General features: G+C 44.2%; 1 long non-coding RNA gene across 1 annotated transcript; it reads left to right on the forward strand.

Annotated features, from left to right (window-relative positions):
- Positions 1–314: 314 nt before the first annotated feature.
- LOC119409155 lies at positions 315–5,356 on the forward strand. The gene is made up of 3 exons (XR_005186765.1): positions 315–375; positions 4,851–4,982; positions 5,055–5,356. It is a non-coding gene; the product is annotated as an uncharacterized LOC119409155 (long non-coding RNA).
- The last annotated feature ends 7,931 nt before the right edge of the window (positions 5,357–13,287 follow it).

A 13,287-nucleotide genomic window follows, 5' to 3' on the forward strand; every position in this document is an offset into this window, starting at 1 on the left:
TTCCTTCGATAGAGAACTTTACTAAATGGCTTTTATGTGAATGTTCCTGTAAAGTGCCCTGAGACAACTTTGTTGTGATTTAGCGCTATATAAATAAACTGAATTGAATTGAATTGACTTTTGTTGCTGCAGCTCAAACTCTGAGTGCCATGGTGTATGGTGTGTAACAAGTGTGGCGCTGCGGTCACGTAGAGCTGCTGAGGTGAGAAAACCTGACCTTTGAGCAGCAGACACACGATTAAAGATAACCACCTGATTTCCAGTAAACGTTGAAGCATCATGGTCGTTCATGCAGAACAGGAAGTGTTCACCTGGAGTTCAGAGTCCAGTCTGAGAGGACAGAGAAGAAGAACGAGGACTGAAAGCTGAATCAGGGTGAGCGTTAACTCAACGTTCTTCTTCGAGTGTCTCTTCTCTCTGTGAACTCACTTTGATTAATCGTCAGGAAAACGCTGCTGCTTTTTCACGACTCTTTATTTTCTGTTTATCTTTGTCTTCATGCCGGGTGTTCAGACGAGAACTGGGTTTTGAAAAACAAAACGTTTATTTTCAACGAGTCAGTTAAAAATCTGATTTTTTAGATGTCTGTTTTGTGTGTGTGCCCATGTTACATTTCACTGGTCCTACCGCAGGAATCAGGAATAATTGTCTCCATATGGAGCAACAGGTCAGCCATATTGGAAAGAAGGAAGGAGGGAAATCGAATTAAAGACAGAAACCTTTCAAAAAACATTAAGGACCTGTTGTTATATCAAAACTAAAAACTGATTCTAAAATTTCACAAGGAATAAAGTTTTTAACTTTAGATTTAGAGGATTAGTAGTTATTTGGTGGAACCACATTTTTATACATTTAGTGGTAAAACAGTAAACAAAAAGCTTGAAAAAAGGCCTCCCAGTTTATAATTCACAAGAAAAGTACTGAAACCAGTGACAAATATTTGGACCGACTGGAGTCTTGTAGAAAGTCTTAGGTGTGTGCTTTGTGTTTTATGTGGGTACTTTTATTTTTCTTGGTTTACTTAATCACTGAAATGCTTAGAAAAAGCATTGACCTGTCACGATTGTGTGCTATAAAAATAAGCATTAAATCAAGTGTTTATTTATATAACATGTTATACACGTTATGTAGTCGTCAGGTCTTAGCTTTATTTCTCATAGAGTTGGTAAAGAAGGCCTGTTTAACTGTGCTGGTCTGGATGTGACTCTAATTTAAAATGTATTTGTCACAAATCTGATGAAAATCCAAACCAACTTGTTGTAACATAAAGTTAAAAATATCAGAGCTACCTGTACTTCTACATGTCAAGCTTCACATTAGGCTGGTAGAAGTCTGCCTCTGCTTAATCTTTGGTAAATCATGACAGAGAGGGAGAGCAAACATGAGAGGCTGTTGGTCCGTCCACCTCACCTGTGCTAAAGACATACGGCTGCAGGACGGACAGAAGACAACAGCAAACGTTAGGTGAGATTTACTCACAACAATTGCCAAGAGGTCTCTTTCAAAACCCAGTAAGGCGAAAATTAAATTTAGAAATATGACTATTTTAAATCAAATAAACTAAAACTTTTTTTTTTACTTTGGCAACAGCAACAGATATTTAAATGTGTTAATTTGATAAACAGTGAGGGTGGCACAGTGACGCAGCCTGGGTTTTCTCCCAGTACTCCAGTTTCCTCCCACAGACCAAAAACATGCATGTTAGGCTCATTGGTGATGTCCCTAGGTGAGAGACAGTGAATGGTTGTTTGTCTCAGAGTCCATGCTCAATCATCCAGGTACCAAATACAACAATGCTCAGTCAGGTCATCTGGACAGTTTCTTTTTTGTCAAAAGACATTTCGTCCACTATCCAGAGGGCTTCATCAGTCTGAGGAGTCCCAAGTAAACTGTTTTCCCCTCTAAGCAGTACTGCACTGTACAGTACTGCACTGTACTGCACTGTACTGTACAGTACTGTACTGCTGTTCAGCCCTGTAATCTCATGATCTCATTTGGGTTTTTTTTTTTAATTACTGTGTTCATCCATTTTGCTTTTACTCCCTGACATTTAATGCAGGGTGATTTGATTTAGTATTTCATTGTTTCTCATTATGTTTCATGTTTTTATGCTTTTATTCATGTTGCTGTAATATCTTGTTATTAATATTTGATGCTGTGATCTTATTTGGTAAGCACTTTGATAACTCTTACTGTTTTAAATGTGCTGTATAAATAAATGTGACTTGACTTGGCTGTACAGTGCGGTAAAGCAGTACTGCTTTACCGCACTGTACAGTACTGCACTGTACAGTACTGTACTACTGTACTGTACTGTACTGTACTGTACAGTGCAGTACTGTACTGTACTGTACTGCTTAATGGGGAAACAGTTTACTTGGGACTCCTCAGACTGATGAAGCCCACTGGATAGAGGACGAAATGTCTTTTTACAAAAAAGAAACTGTCCAGATGACCTGACTGAGCACTGTTGGATTGTTTGTCTGGTTTGTCTCTTAGTAGGAATATTAGGAACATTGAATTTGTAGTGTTGTAGTTACATCACTGGCCTTTGGAGGGCAGTGTTTCATGAAAGGCCCTCTACACACACACAACACTGCTTCTAAGCCATTTGTGTGGATGTGGTGCACCAAGCTGAGCGACATGCAGAGCGCAGCTTTTTTCATTCAACCTTTATTTAGACAGGTTAATCCCAGCTTGCTGCTGCACACACCATCTTGAGCTCTGTGCTCAAGTTGGAATTAATTTATGCTCAGCAGAGAGAGAGCACCTTAGTGCATCCAATCAATGTCATACAGACACGTGCAGGATTTAGGCTGCAGCTGGAAAAACAAGAGACTTCTGAGATACATTTGTGGTCTCTCTGCCTCACCTTCCAACTTGGGTGCAGTTTGTACATGTGGACTCTTCTCTACTCTGTTCTGCATTCACTCCTCTTGTTATTTATAAATGACCCAACTGCATGTTTCAGTTGAACACAACCCTGTTGGGAGTCATGAGCTAACATCTAACATGTGTCTGCTCAACACCATTAAGTATTACAATCAATACAACTACACAGAGGTATTAAAAACAAACGTTTCATGCCTTTTTAAACTGACATCAAGCTGGTTTAAACTTCACCAACAGAGGGAAACATATCACCAGTAAAGAAGGGAACAGTTCATTCTCATGACAGTCATACTCCACCTAAGAACTCCCAACTGGCTCCTTATTTAATCCTGTAGATCATGTTGTTTGCTAACAAATCATCTCATGTGCTTCATGTAATTAAGCAATGAGAGTCAGGTCTCATCAGCAAAGACTGTAAAGACGTCTTTTTGTCTCCTGTTGCAAAGTGAAGAGGAGGATTAGGAAATAACCTCTGTCCGTCTGTCTGTCCATTCATCTATGAATGTTGTGAGATAACATAATATGAAAAATAAGTGAGGTACCAACTTCCATTTTGGTGTGAGGCTACATTTTGGTGTCTGAAAGATACCTTTTGAAAATTTAGTTGCCAGGCCAAAATCCAAGATGGCTGCCACCATAAATGTCCATCTGTGTTGTGAGCATAATAACTTGAAAATATAAGTGAGATACCGACTTCTATTTGGGTGTGTGGCTACATCTAGGCGTAAAAATGTTTCCTTTCGAAATTTGAGTTGCCATGTCAAAATCCAAGATGGCTGCCATCATAATAAGTCGTTTGAGATGTAAAACTTGAAAACTAAATTAACTTCCCAATTCCTAATGTTGGCGTGTAGCTGCATTTAGGCGTAAAAATGGTCCCTAAGAAAAATGGGGTTGCCACGTCAAACCCAGTCCAGAAAAACATTCATCTCAAAATCACAAACGTTCACTATTCAAATCCCGCAGGGACAATGGCACACCGCTCGTTCAGTAATTAATTCCTTTAAAATTTTAGGAGCTATTTTATCTTTTGTATATTTGAAATAATTATAATTTGTTTAATTCCTTTAGGATAACTTTTTTGTTATAATAAATTGTAAAAAAAAAAAATAGTTTGTTAGTAATTTAAGTAATTTTTTTTTGTGGCATTCGTTTCCTTGATTGCGAAGTATTGGTAAAGACTGGGGGAACCCATAAACAGGTGAGCAGGTGTAGGAGCAATGGGGTGGGCCTAGAGCAGAGAAGAAGGAGCAGGAAGCACAAATGTTGGATTTGTTGCTTGGTGAAAATGATTAAAACAACCATCAAAGGAAATAATCTTGGTTTAGACATTGGACTTGTTTTTTGGGTGTGGTGAAAAACAACGTGGTTGCAGTAGTGACCTTTGGATCGTTTGAGTTTGAAATCACCACTACAGACATCATCCTTTAGTTTGTGCTCAGTCTCTCAAAATTTCAGATTTTACTATTTCCAGATATTCCTTTTGATTTAGTTTCAGTGTTTATAATAGAAATAAAAGACGAAGAAATGTTTAAACATGTTCTATACTTTATTAAACACCTCCCAGCACCTGGGATCTGTGTGTCTATCAGAAGTATGAAATCTAAACAGGAAGAATGAGTGTGATGTTTTGCACACTGATAATCCATGTCCATCAGCCGAAATGCCTTCAAATGTTGAACTGTGTGAATGTGAACGGACTGAAACTTCCAGTCAGTCACTCAGTGAGTGTCAGTGAATAAAATGTGCTGGTCTGCAGCTCCACGCCTTCATCTAGTGGACTGGTAGTAGCAGTCCAGCAGCTGATGCAGCTTCACTCTGCTGTCTGACTGCATTCAGCTGAAGCTGAGCAGAAACAAAGAGTCAGTCAGAGGAGCAGATGATATTTTTACAGCGCAAATGACGGAAAAGATGATCAGAGTTGATGTGCTGATGAATGATTTGTGTTTCCTCTGCAGGTGAAGGTAGAAAGTGTGTGTGAGCTGATGTGGATTCAGCAGCATGGATCAGTGTGAGGACCGAGAGGAGGGAGTCCCTCCCTCTAAAACCACTCTGTGTGGGGAACATGAGAGCCAGAGCCAAGATCAGAGGTGACATCTCGAACTGTCCACGACTCTTCTCCACGTTAGACCTCAGTACTCACATACTGTCTTCATTCACAGGAAGAAACATGGACCAGAACCAGAACTGGAACCTGGATCTGAACTTGGACCTGGACCCAGCTGTGTGTCCTTTAAGAGCAACATGTCAAAGGATCTTCCTTTTGAATTCAAACAAAGTGTTTCATCCAACAAACAGTACGTTTTTCTCAGTGTTCAGTTGAGGCTGGATGATGTTAAAGATAACTGTTGATTTTTATTTCATTATGCTGAGAAACTATTGTGGAATAGGGAGAATCATTTTGAAAGGATGTTGACTGTGTGGTGAACAGAGCAGCGATGACAGAATCCAGCAGGGAAACAGAACTGTCAGATTGACAGTTCAGAATCAGAATCAGTTTATTTTTGCCATGTCAATGAACGAGGTTCACAAACTAGGAATTTGCTTTGACATAAAGGTGCGAATAGTAATAAAGTGAAATAAAGTAAAAATGAAAACATAACATAAACATGTGTACACCCATACAATAGAAAACAATAAAAAAGCTTAGAGAACAGTACAGATGGAGTATTCAATTATAATACAGATGTAATGTGACCAAAGCAGAAATTATGAGGTAGCATTATGAGTGTTCAGGAGTCCAACAGCAGAGGGGAAGAAACTGTTCTTATGGCGGGAGGTTCTGGTCCGAATGGACCGAAGCCTCCTGCCTGAGGGGAGTGGTTCAAACAGACCATGTGCAGGGTGAGCAGGGTCAGCTGTGATCCGACCTGCTCGCCTCACAGTCCTGGAGACGTACAGGTCGTGGAGGGATGGAAGGCTGCAGCCGATCACCTTCTCAGCTGAGCGCACAACGCGCTGCAGTCTGAGTCTGTCCCTGGCAGTGGCCCCGGCGTACCACACCGTGATGGAGGAGCTGAGGATGGACTCGATGATGGCCGTGTAGAACTGCACCATCAGCTTGGCCGGCAGCTTGGCCTTCTTCAGCTGTCACAGGAAGTACAGTCTCTGCTGGGCCTTCTTGATGAGGGAGCTTATGGTCGGCTCCCACTTGAGGTCCTGGGTGATGGTGGTGCAGAGGAACCGATAAGAGTTCGCAGTGGTGATGGGGGTATCATTACAGGTGAGGGGGGGCAGAGGGGCTGTGGCTTTCCTGAAATCCACAATCATCTCCACTGTCTTCCGGGCATTGAGTTCCAGGTTGTTGCTGCTGCACCAGGTCACCAGCCGGTCCACCTCCCTCCTGTATGCAGACTCATCACCGTCTGAGATGAGCCCGATGAGGGTGGTGTCATCTGCAAACTTAATAAGTTTCACAGAGTCATGGCTGGAGGTGCAGCAGTTGGTATACAGGGAAAAGAGCAGGGGGGAAAGCACACAGCCCTGTGGAGATCCTGTGCTTATAGTCCGAGTGTCCGAGACAGCTCTCCCCAGCCGCACGCAATGACTGTCTGTCAGGAAGTCTGTGATCCACCTGCAGGTGGAGTCAGGTACATGGAGCAGGGGGAGCTTGTCTTGGAGCAGAGCAGAGAGGAAGGTGTTAAATGCGGAGCTGAAGTCTACAAACAGGATCCTGGCGTAGGTTTCTGGGGAGTCCAGGTGCTGCAGGATGAAGTGAAGAGCCAGGTTTATTGCGTCATCTACAGACCTGTTGGCCCTGTAGGCAAACTGCAGGGGGTCCAGGAGGGGGTTGGTGATGGTCTTGAGGTGAGATGAAACCAAGCGTTCAAAGGTTTTCATGACTACAGACATGAGAGCTACAGGTCTGTAGTCATTTAGTCCTGTGACACGTGGCTTCTTGGGGACAGGGACGATGATGGAGGACTTGAAACAGGCTGGGACGTGGCATGACTCCAGAGAAGAGTTGAAGATCCCTGTGAAGACCGAAGCCAACTCTCCAGCACAATGTCTCAGCGTGGAGGGTGACACAAGATCTGGGCCTGCAGCCTTATGTGTATTCAGTCTTTTAAAAAGCCTCCTTACTTCATCCTCTTGTACAGAGATAGCAGGGGGTTGACGGGGGCAGTCCCAAGTGGTTAAACCAGTTGAGCTGGGGTTGTTGTGGAGGATGGAGGAATGTGAGTCCATGACTTCAAAGCGTGAATAGAAGTCGTTCAGATCGTTTGCCAGTTTGAGATTGTCTGTAGAATGAGGTGCTCTGGGCTTGTAATTAGTTATCTCTTTCAGCCCCCTCCAGACAGAGGCAGAGTCGTTTGCAGAGAACTGTTGTTGCAGCCGTGTGTTGTACCTGGATTTAGCCTTCGACACCTCCCTGCTAAATCCATACTTCGCATGTCTGTAGTTGTCTCTGTCCCCCTCTCTGAAAGCAGCCTCCTTCTGCTGACGAAGCTGTCTTAGTTTGGATGTGAACCAGGGTTTATCATTATTGAAAATGACTCTGGAGCGTGATGGGATGATGCTGTCCTCATAAATGTATATATGATGTCACAGTGTTTGTGTATTCGTTTAGACTGTCTGTAGAAGCCCTGAACAGGTCCCAGTCTGTGGTGTCCAAACACGTGCGTAGCTCCTCCACAGCTTCACTGGTCCAGTTAGAAACATCCATCCATTATCTTTTACCTGCTTCTTCCTTTTTGGGTCACGGGGGTCACTGGTGTCCATGTCCAGCCATCATTGTGTGAGAGGCGGGTGACACCCTGGACAGGTCTCCAGTTCATCACAGGGACACATAGAGACAAACGAGACAAACAACCATTCACTCTCTCTCTCACACCTAAAGACAATTTAGAGTTACCAATCAGCCTAACAAGCATGTTTTTGGTCTGTGGGATGAAACCGGAATACCCGGAGAAAACTCATGCATGCACGGAGAGAACATGCAAACTCCACTCAGAAAGGCCCCCAGCTCTACCAGTTGCTTCACCGTGCTGCCTCAGTTAAAAACATACAGGATAAAATCTCCATTGGATATACCAAGACTCTCCTCTAAAACACTGACTGAGAGAGACTGGGACTGAGAAGATTTTAAAATTACAGATGTATCCTGCAACAAGAAATTATAATTTCAGGAGCAGTACCGGAGAACAAATAATCTTTTCACTTTCATCCACAATGTGCCAGAATCCAGTCTTAGGAATTGACACCATCCATCCATCTGTCTATTGTTTATCAATAGTTGGGTCCATAGCATGTCTGGGAGAGAAACTCAGAATTGCTCTCCCCAGCACCACTCTCCAGCACCTCCTGAGGGACCCCCTGTGGGGCATGCCTGTAAAACCTCCAAAGGGAGGTGTCCAGGAGACATCTTAATCAGATCCCATAACCAATTCAACTGACTCCTTTCAATGTGAAGGTCACCCAGTAAAACAAGGTAATCCCCAGATGGAACCCCTTCCAGGACACCATCCAGATATGCCAGGAAGGCAGAGTAATCTGAACTGCTCTTTGATGCACATGCACCAACAACAGTCAGAACCCTCCCTCCTGCAGCCCAAAGCCACAGAAAGGATATCCTCTTGTTTACTGGGGAAAACTACAACAGCTTGTGGGAGTATCCCCACATCTGCCTGATTGCCATCTCCTTGCGTAACTCCAGAGGAACCAAGGCTCACCCACCATGTGCAAGTTAAATTGAACTAAAATTACCTCTTTTAACATGATCCATCAGAGACTCAGAGCTCAACCTGAACCCAGCTTGGTGTCATTAAAGAGTGACGTTCAATTTGTTGAGTTTAAAACAGACCAACCTCCAGGAGCAGAGAGGTGAGTTGTATCTAAAATGTGTTACTGTGCAAAATATGAATAAGTCAGTCTGAAATGTTTTTATTCCAAACTTTGTTTAATGTGAGCTCAGCTATTTTTCACAAATTTCTATGTTCAGATGTGATGCGATGTGTGCTGAATATTTTCTAAAACTCAGTGGTCAGAGTGACAGAATTGATGTAGTAGGAGGCATTTCTGAGTGTCTTTAGGTCAACAGTTGATCCAGCAGGTGTCACCTTTGACCTTTGACTCAAACACTATGTAGGTAGGAACTTCCACTCAAATGGCTGGTGTTGCTGGATGGAGGAGGACAGATAGTTTTTGAATCCTGACTCCACATGGAGTTTTCCCTGGTAGATAAGAGGGTAGCTTCTCTCCACCTTCACCTTCACCGCCCTGCAGTGGGGGACGGGCTCTGACTGTTTTTTTGTGCCTATGTGCCGAATGTCACTTTAGAGCAGTGCTTCTCAATTATTTTCTGTTATGCCCCCCCCCCCCCCCCCAGGAAGAAGTAAACATTTTGCGCACCCCCAACTCTCCGCCGCAGCTGTAAATAATCTTTCTATAAAAAAGTTATAAGTACACCTCTGCCTAACATTGAGTCCTTATTAACATTAAAGAAAAAAAAAAGAATATAGATCAACTTACAACGAAGAATAACTTTATTAACTTTGTTTTTTAGTCTGTAACAGAAACAACTTACAGTGCATCAATTAGCCTGAAAAAAAAATGCTTTTTTCAACTGTAAACATTTTTGACCATTTGATACTGAAAAATTAAATTAAATATAATCAATAAATAATAATTCAAATTGATCAGCAACATTTTAACTCAAGAGTGTTATTTGAAACACTTTGACCTACAAAACAAAAATGAATAAAACAATGTGTGCTGATTTTTTAAAATCAAAATGAGGAAATCAGGATCAATGAGCACACTCATCGATGGGGCCGAGATGGTGTAGAGGCAGGGCAGCCGGCTTGGGACCCGAGAGTCCCAGGTTCGATCCCCAGTCACTGCACATCACGTGGCGTCTCTGGGCAGCACGTCTAATCCCCAAAATGTCCCCCGGGCGCTTTCAATAGCTGCCCACTGCACCACCTGGTGGTGGATGGGTTAAATGCAGAGACTAATTTCGCCATTGTATGGAAACATACAGTGCTGACATTGTGATGACATTATTATTATTATTATTATTATAAAACGAAAACATTTTGTCAACATGAAAGAAGAGGGGGCAGGTAATGCTCTTGCTTTGAGTTTACTCTTTGTCGCCTGCTGTGGGTGACAAGCGTCCAGAGCATTAAAAAACAGCAGCTTAACTGAGGAGGTGAATTTATTTTGTTAGCAAAGAATAGAGTCCTAACATTTATTAAACATTACTTCTGTAAATTGTGCTTTGACAAACTCATCAATTAAACTAAAACATTTTGTCAGCGCAAAAGAGGAAAGAGGGGGCAGGTGTCGCTCTCGCTTGAGTTTACTCTTTATTGCATGCGTGCTATGAGTGACGTCCAGAGCGCATGGACATAAAAACAGCAGTGAAGGACGGAGGAGGTGACGGTCGGAGTTTATTTATCATGTCAGCAGCAGAGGGGAGACACACGGTTCATACATGGCTCCCAAAATGACAAGGCAGCCATATTTGTTCATAACTTTATTATTAGGAACGCACGCGACAAAATGAGAATGGTGAAAAAAAAACTACTCCCTGCGCATGTTTTCTAGGGGCCCACCCCCCCCCCCCCACCCCACCCCCCGGCATTGCCCCGGGACCCCCAGTGGGGCGCATCCCCACTGAGAACGACTGGTTTAGAGTAACTGGCCTTATTGGAGTCCTTGGTGGGGGTGCTGGAAGGTGTGTCAGCTGAGGACTCCTTTATTTTGCTGGGAGACTTCAATGCTCATGAGAGTAATGACAGTGTGACCTGGAAGTGCATGACTGGGAGGAGTGACCTCTCTGGTCTGAACTCGAGCTACTCTGTGAATTCTTTGTTGTTGGACTTCTGTGCTAGTCATGGTTTGTCCATGACAAACATCATGTTCAAACATAAGGGTGTCCATAACTGCACTTGTCACCAGGATGCCCTAGGCTATATATCGATGATTGCCTTTGTAGTCGTGTCATCTAATTTGAGGCCATTTGTTTTGGACAGTCAGGTGAAAAGAGGAGCTGAGCTGTCAGCTGACTATCACCTGGTAGTGAGTTGGATCAGATGCATGAGAAGATGCTGGACAGACCCGGTAGACCCAAACATGTAATTAATGAGGATTCACTGGAAATGCCTGTCAGAAGAACCTGTCAGATAGATCTTCAACATACACTGCTGGGAGAGCTTTAACTGCATCCCAGCTGAGGCGGGGGGGGGGGGGGGGCTTTGGGGGGGGGGGGGGCGGGGGGGACATTGAGTCTGAGTGGGCCATGGGGGACAGGCATCATTTGTACATTAATTGTTGAGGTAGCTGGCTTAAGCTGTGGCCACAAGGTTGTCGATGCTTCTTGTGGTGGTCATCCTCAAACTCGGTGGTGGATACTCTTTGTTAGGAAGGCTGTCAAGCTGAAGAAGAAGCCCTATCGGGCCTTGTTGACTGGTGGGACTCAAGAGGCAGCTGAAAAGTACCAGAGGGCCAAACGGTCCACAGTCTTGGTTGTTGCTGAGGCAAAAATTCAGATGTGGGAGCAGTTCAGTGAGGCCTTGGATAGAGACTCTCAGTTGGCTCTAAAGAGATTCTGGCAAACCATCAGGCGGCTGATGAGGGGAAAGCAATGCTTTACTAACGCTGTGTTCAGTGAAGGTGGGGTGCTGTTGACTTCAACCAGTGAGGTCGTCGGGAAGTGGAAAAAATATTTTTCTGACTTTCTCAATTCCACCAGAATGTCTTCCATGGGGGAAGCTGAGTCAGGGGCCTTTGGTGATGGTCTGTCCATAACCATGGCTGAGATCACCAAGGTAATTAAAAAGCTCTGCAGTGGCAGGGCTCCAGCGGTGGATGAGATTTTACCTGATTTCCTTAAGGTTCTGGATGTTGTGAGACTGTCTTGGTTGACACGCCTTTGCAACATTACAAGGACATCGGGGGCAGTGTCACTGTATTGGCTGCCTGGGGTAGTGGTTCCCCTATTCAAAAAGGGGGACCGGAGGGTGTGCTCTAATCATAGGGGCATCACTCTCCGTAGCCTCCCAGGTAAGGTCTATTTAGGGGTACTGGAGAAGCAATTCTTATCGTTGGTCGAACCTCAGATCCAGGAGGAACAATGTGGGTTCTGTCCTGGCCGTGGAACACTGGATCAACTCCTTACCTTCACTCGGGTCCTCGAGGGGTCATGGGGGTTTGCCCATACAGTCTACATGTATTTTATGGATTTGGAGAAGACTTTTGATCAAGTTACTCGAAGTACACTGTGGGGTTTGGGTGCTCCGTGAATTTGCGTTTGGGGCCCAGTTGCTACAGGCTGATCTATCCCTAACAAGTGGTGTGAGAGTTTGGTTCGCATTGCCGATACTAAGACCCCAACATTGTGGGAGTGTGATTCCGCCAGGGCTGCCCACTGTCACTGATTCTGTTCATAACTTTTATGGACAGAATTTCTCAGTGCAGCCAGGATGCAGAGGGAATCTGGTTTGGTGCTCTTAGGATTCCTTCACTGCTATATGTAGATGATTCGGTCCTGTTGGCATCATTGTGCAGAAACCTTCAGCTCTCACTGGAGTGGTTCACAGCTGAGTGTGAAGCAGCTGGGACCTCCAAATCTAAGTGGGAAATGAGAGGATTGTTCTCTTTGGGTCAAAGGGGAGGTTCTGCCTCAAGTGGAAGAGTTCAATTTTCATGAGTGGGAGAAGAATGGAGCATGAGATTGACAGACGAATTGGTGCAGCATCTGCAATATTGTGGACTCTGTGCTGGTCCATTGGGCTAAAGAGGGAACAGAGCTGTAAGGCAAAGCTCTCTGTTTATCGGTCAGTCTACATTCTTACCCTCACCTATGGCCACAAACTCTGGGTAGTGACTGAAAGAATGACATTGTGGGTACAGGTGGTTGAAATGAGTTTCCTTTGCAGGATAGCTAGACTCTCCCTTGGAGATAGGGTGAGATGTTGATAACTGATGTTCAGTTATCCAGGAGAGACTCAGAGTAGAACCACTGCTTCCCCACATTGAAAGGAGCCAGTTGAAGTGGTTTGGGCATCTGGTAATATTGCTTCCTGGGCACCTCTTTATGGAGGTGCTTCAGGCATGTCCAACTGGGAAGAGACCCCGGGGAAGACCCAGAACATACTGGAGACACTATGTCGCTTAGTTGGCCTGGGAATGCCTTAGGGTCCTCCCAGAAGAGCTGGAAGAGGTGGCTGTGGAAAAAGGTTTGGGCCCTCGCGATCCAACTTTGGAACAAGCGGAAGATGATGGATGGATGGATGGATGGATGAATGGATGGATGGATGGACAGACTCCACATGAACCTTTAGCTTGGGTTTTTCTCTGTGTGGATAGACAGAATGTGTGGGATTCCTGGTTTCCCTCTGTATGTTTGTGTCTGTTTGTCACTTTCCCTCCACAGCTACTCACCCAACT

This window comes from Nematolebias whitei, chromosome 4 (assembly GCF_014905685.2).
Source record: "Nematolebias whitei isolate Nwh7 chromosome 4, NemWhi1, whole genome shotgun sequence".
In the NCBI taxonomy this organism is placed as follows: domain Eukaryota; kingdom Metazoa; phylum Chordata; class Actinopteri; order Cyprinodontiformes; family Rivulidae; genus Nematolebias; species Nematolebias whitei.